The sequence below is a fragment of the Dipteris shenzhenensis genome, chromosome 24 (assembly GCF_047967505.1).
Source record: "Dipteris shenzhenensis isolate YYH24624 ecotype China chromosome 24, Dip_SZ_1.0, whole genome shotgun sequence".
Taxonomy (NCBI): Eukaryota; Viridiplantae; Streptophyta; class Polypodiopsida; order Gleicheniales; family Dipteridaceae; genus Dipteris; species Dipteris shenzhenensis.
This window is the reverse complement of record NC_141619.1, coordinates 45,466,287-45,472,536: the sequence shown is the minus strand read 5'-3', so window position 1 is coordinate 45,472,536 and position 6,250 is coordinate 45,466,287. Positions and strand designations below refer to the sequence as shown.

The 6,250-nt window shown below is 41.3% G+C and overlaps 1 pseudogene; it reads left to right on the top strand.

Moving 5' to 3' along the window:
* Positions 1 to 4,070: 4,070 nt before the first annotated feature.
* On the top strand, positions 4,071 to 4,788 carry LOC147886664 (uncharacterized; annotated as a pseudogene).
* The last annotated feature ends 1,462 nt before the right edge of the window (positions 4,789 to 6,250 follow it).

Here is a 6,250-nt window from a genome sequence, read left to right as displayed (position 1 = left end):
TTATATGACTATTACTAGGCCAGATTTAAGCTATGCTGTTGGATTAGTAAGTCAGTTTATGCAGGCTCCAAGGAAACCGCATTTGGATGCAGCTAGACGCATACTCAGGTATGTGAAGTCAACATTGCAGTATGGACTATTTTATGAGGCTAGGGTTCAGATACAGTTGCATGGATACACTGATGCTGATTGGGCTGGTAGTATTTCTGATAGACGATCTACCAGTGGATATGTGTTCTCTTTTGGGAGTGCTGCAGTCACTTGGAGCAGCAAGAAACAACCTACAGTTGCCTTGTGGAGCACAGAGGCTGAGTACAGGGGTGCAGCAATGGTTGCATGTGAGGTAACTTGGTTGCATAAGCTACTCTATGATATGCACCAGTCTACAGATGGGCCAGTTGTCATTTATTGTGACAACATGAGCAGCATACACTTGGCAAATAACCCAGTCTATCATGCTAGAACAAAGCACATTGAGGTGCATTATCACTATGTGCAGGAGAAGGTTTTACTAGGTCTTATTGATCGAGTTTATGTCAGCACAGAGGATCAGGTAACTGACATATTCACAAAAGCATTGGGCACAGAGAAGCTGCGCAAGTTCAGAGACCTACTTGGTGTGCAGGAATTGGGATTGAGCTCGAGGGGAAGTGTTGAGATATCGAGCTCCACTCGCGATATGCCAGGGTGACCATTGTGCATTTATGTCACCAACTTGTTAGCTACAGATGCGGTTGGTACACTGCCCACGAATAATAGCTGGATGATAGCTATCTTTATCTACTCTAGTTCGTGGCTCAGTTACTATGCCACCTTAGTTAGTTGAGTTTGGTTTGAGACCCACATATAGGGTTCTTCTATTTCTTTGTACTTGAGTTCTTTTGGCTTTACAACTAAGAAGAGGAAAACTATTTTCAGCCTCCACCTTTGTGTGTATTCCCCCATTGTGTATGTGAGAAAGCCGCAAGTGAGACTCTTTCCCTCTCTCCCACTATCTTCACACCATGAAGAGAAGATCTCGCAGACAAAGCATTTGCTAGGAAGAGAGTTTGAAATGATAGTTGGTGCATTTCTATTTGGGGATTGAAGTTTGGCAAGAGCCAAAAAAGATCTTCATTTCACAGCTGAAGTATGCTAGAGAGATACTGAAGGCATTTGGCATGGCTGAGTGCAAGATAGTTGGTACCGCTATGGAGGTTGACGTGAAGCTCTCAAACGAGGATTCATCACCACTAGTGGATGAAGCGAAGTACAGAAGGCTTGTGGGCAGTTTGATTTACTTGTGCAACACATGGCCGGACATTAGTTTTGCGACTGGTGTACTAAGTAGGTTTTCCAATATGCCCCGAGAGAACCATTGGAGGGCAGGGATGTAGGTACTGAAATACATCAAAGGCACACTTGATTATGGCATCACCTATACCAAGGGCAACATCTTGACTGGATTCTATGACTCAGATTGGGCAGGAGATGTGGACATCAGGTAACTAGCATTGTCAAATACTAAGCACGGTCTGGCATTTTGCAGGTTGAATTCTTCCATAGGCTCAAAGAAAGACATCCAGACTGCAACATTGGTATGAGATTATTTTAGATAATGAAGCCTTCTTTTGTACAGAGTTGGGGGATAGTTACACATGCTGCTGTGAGTACCATGTGCAAATGATCTTTCTAAAGTATGCATTGAACCACATGCATTCTCTTACATTTGGGCTCCATGGAGCAGGATGCAAATACACATGTCGCATTTGTGCCACAGATGATGGCACAAGCACTGGTTACTTGGCTTCATGTCACACTTTCAAAGGTAGCACACATCTATGGAAGCTAATGCTTTGCCTAAAGGAGACTAATACAACTTTTGATAATAGAAAGTGTCTCATGGGAGAGTGCAAAAAATGTGGTTTGAAGAAGTTGAAAACGTGCTTCATGGACATTAGTTTTGCGACACATGGCCGGACATTAGTTTTGCGACTGGTGTACTAAGTAGGTTTTCCAATATGCCTCGAGAGAACCATTGGAGGGCAGGGATGTAGGTGTTGAAATACATCAAAGGCACACTTGATTATGGCATCACCTATACCAAGGGCAACATCTTGACTGGATTCTATGACTCAGATTGGGCAGGAGATGTGGACATCAGGTAACTAGCATTGTCAAATACTAAGCACGGTCTGGAATTTTGCAGGTTGAATTCTTCCATAGGCTCAAAGAAAGACATCCATACTGCAACATTGGTATGAGATTATTTGAGATAATGAAGCCTTCTTTTGTACAGAGTTGGGGGATAGTTACACATGCTGCTGTGAGTACCATGTGCAAATGATCTTTCTAAAGTATGCGTTGAACCACATGCATTCTCTTACATTTGGGCTCCATGGAGCAGGATGCAAATACACATGTCGCATTTGTGCCACAGATGATGGCACAAGCACTGGTTACTTGGCTTCATGTCACACTTTCAAAGGTAGCACACATCTATGGAAGCTAATGCTTTGCCTAAAGGAGACTAATACAACTTTTGATAATAGAAAGTGTCTCATGGGAGAGTGCAAAAAATGTGGTTTGAAGAAGTTGAAAACGTGCTTCATGGACATTAGTTTTGTGACACATGGCCAGACATTAGTTTTGCGACTGGTGTACTAAGTAGGTTTTCCAATATGCCCCGAGAGAACCATTGGAGGGCAGGGATGTAGGTGCTGAAATACATCAAAGGCACACTTGATTATGGCATCACCTATACCAAGGGCAACATCTTGACTGGATTCTATGACTCAGATTGGGCAGGAGATGTGGACATCAGGTAACTAGCATTGTCAAATACTAAGCACGGTCTGGCATTTTGCAGGTTGAATTCTTCCATAGGCTCAAAGAAAGACATCCAAACTGCAACATTGGTATGAGATTATTTGAGATAATGAAGCCTTCTTTTGTACAGAGTTGGGGGATAGTTACACATGCTGCTGTGAGTACCATGTGCAAATGATCTTTCTAAAGTATGCGTTGAACCACATGCATTCTCTTACATTTGGGCTCCATGGAGCAGGATGCAAATACACATGTCGCATTTGTGCCACAGATGATGGCACAAGCACTGGTTACTTGGCTTCATGTCACACTTTCAAAGGTAGCACACATCTATGGAAGCTAATGCTTTGCCTAAAGGAGACTAATACAACTTTTGATAATAGAAAGTGTCTCATGGGAGAGTGCAAAAAATGTGGTTTGAAGAAGTTGAAAACGTGCTTCATGGAGATGGAAAAGGGGGGCAAGACCTTGTCTGTAAAGGTATTTAAAAGTTAAGCATGGAAACAAGAAAAAGAGAAAAGTTCTTTTGAACAAGGACATGCCATGATTGGAGTTTCTTCTACTCTTGAAGACCAAGCTCAAGGTCTTTATCACACATAACTGTGTAGCAAAATGGCAAGAATAATAATTCAAGAACTGCATACATCAATTTCCGGATGCTGTGGTTATTTCAGTTGTAGATTTTGTAGAGAATTATGCATTCAAGGAGCAAAATGAGATCTAGTCCATAACACATTGTTGGTCCAACATTTGCTTTATGTTGTAGTGTGATTGGCTACAAAAATAGGGTGTTGCTCCAAAAAGACATTGGGTTTGGTCAGATGGTGCAACCTCACAGTTTAAGGCTGCTAGGCCATTCTATCTTGTTACAAGATATGCCGAACTGATAGGGACGGAGACGCGAGCTAGTTCTTTTTTGGATCAGGGCATGGCAAGGGAGAGCATGACGGTGCTGGAGCCATGGTAAAAGTAATATGGACACTTGAGCAATTAAAGCCCAATGGTCCTGTCTTGAAATGTGCAGTTGATGTGGTTACTTTTCTACAAGACTTCTTCCCAGAGAGAAACGTAGCATATCCTTCAAAAGAAAGGAAATGCAGCCGTGTGTTTTGGGAGATTAAACTGGGAGATGTACATAGAGAGATGAAGTGGAATTGTGAGAGTATTTCAAGTCTCACTCCTTGCATGCATTTTGTGGTCATAGCCCAACGGATCCAACTACCCTGGAAGCAAGATCATTGGCATGCTTATAAGAAGCATGCATGCATTCACAGTGGAACTGCTATATTAACAAGGCCCATGTGCAGCCCTAGGCTTATCAGACTATGGTGCCACTACCTGATGATGCTAAGGCCAATGCAAATGAGGGGAATGGATATTGTAGTGTCGTGTATGAAGGCCACTATTATGTGTTAAGTAGCGCTTTGTGTGTTAGTGACACTTTTGTAGTAAATCCAGATGTAACAACCAGATGAATGCTGAGGATGCATATTTTTAACTTATCAATTGCATTGTAGTAAAGGAAAAGTTAGAAAAGGGGTACATTGATGAATGGAAGAATGTGATTGATAAAGGTTCTTATGTTGTGAAAGGGTTGTACTGCAAGCAAGTGGATTCGTACTCCTTCAAACTAGATAACAAGCAGCCCTTGTCCACATACTTTCAAATCTTGTACATTCCATCAAGTTACCCATGGAGCGTATGCCAAAAAGAAGGAGAATGTACAAAATCACCCCAAAAAGTTACGATGCATGCCCTTTGGGATTTGATATGAACCTTATTAGTGTTGAAACTACTTTTAATGCCTTGTTTGTGAGTTATCTACTTAGCAAGGTGCTAGTTATCAATGTATCTTTTATGTTCATCTTCTGTAACGATATGCTAGTGTTCCATAAGATAGGGTTAAAGTTAATAGTGTATAACATTGTTAGAAGTATTCTAGTTAACAATGTGCTACACTATTTGATGTATGCTAGTTAGTAGTTATATCCCAAACAACATGTTCCAAGGAAGGTGGCAGTCACAATATCTCTTCCATTTCTTCTTCGGGTGACCTTGGTATTTTCTGTCGTGGCATCTGTATTTCCTTTGTAGGCCTAGGAGACAATAGTGTGGACAACTGTCCATATGTGTATAAGATGAAGCCAATTATGAGGTAGGATTGCTTTGACGTATGCCAAACACAATATTTGAGGTACCCAAACAATATGCATTAAACCCCCTACTAACCAGTCAACTACAATACATAGAGATAGAGGCAGCCACATAACTAACATACAACTAGTAGGAATAAAGCATCCTGCAAACAAAGTTTACCAACCCTATTTAACAAACTTGGTCTATGGATCTGATTAAATAAAATCCAACATACTTAAGCAAAAACAAAAATTGATAAGTAGTGCATAAAAAGAAAAGGGAGATCTTTCATTTATATCCGGTTTACAATAGCACAAAATTAGAACTCATGCATGAAAAGAAAAGGGAGACCTTTCATTACATATCCAGTCTACAAAATAGAGTCCAAGACCGTTGTGGTACTTCATGAGGTGGGGATCTATCCAAATTAAAGAGATAGCCAGGAGCAAAAAGAATTTAGCTATCATGCAAGAAACTATGGACCTCATAGTTTCTTCCATGCATGAGGTTTGGGGGGTTTGGAGTTTGTGTTGGTTGTTGCACCTGCTGTGTAGCTCACTCTTTGCAGGAGATGCTCGACTCAAGTGATCATGTCCCTTCTTCCTCGACAACCTTTTTAGCAGGTGACCCAAGGGAGAGTCATCTTGGAAATCCATGTCAATAATATCCTCTGGCACATATCGTGTAGCTGTAAGATCTTTCACGAGGTTATCGACCATTTCAACTGTCAGACCCTTTGCTGCCACCAACATCACTTGCAATTTTTGGGATTTCACATTGAAATTTGGAGAACTTGCTTGGCCTTGAGATTGCTCGAAAATATCAGAAATGGAAGGGCCAACATCACATGATTTCTTATTCAATAAGATATTTTTCAACGTAAGGCTTGCTAGAGGGACATTATCATCAACATCCTTAGTTTTTTGTTCTGTACCACCCTCAACAATGGGAATATCAATGTATTTAAGTGCAACATCAACTAGGGCATCGAGGTCTGACACATCAAGCTGACCTTCAAATTTATCATCGCATGTTCCTATTGTGCCTGCTCTAGTATCCAGACAATTGTGAAGGCTAGGTATACCTTGTTTAGATGCACAAAAGGTATCCTCTACTTTCTCTCTCTCCTCCACACCCTGACTTCTCTTGCCCACTCCATCCTGTTCATTAGGCAATTTACCTTCTGCACTCCCTTCTATGCCATGCATCTCAGGCTACAATGATTTTGCAACATTGCTTTGTGTTGACATACTTGTCCATGGAGAAAAAGCATCAAGGATGGATTTACCACTTGCAGTCAATGTAC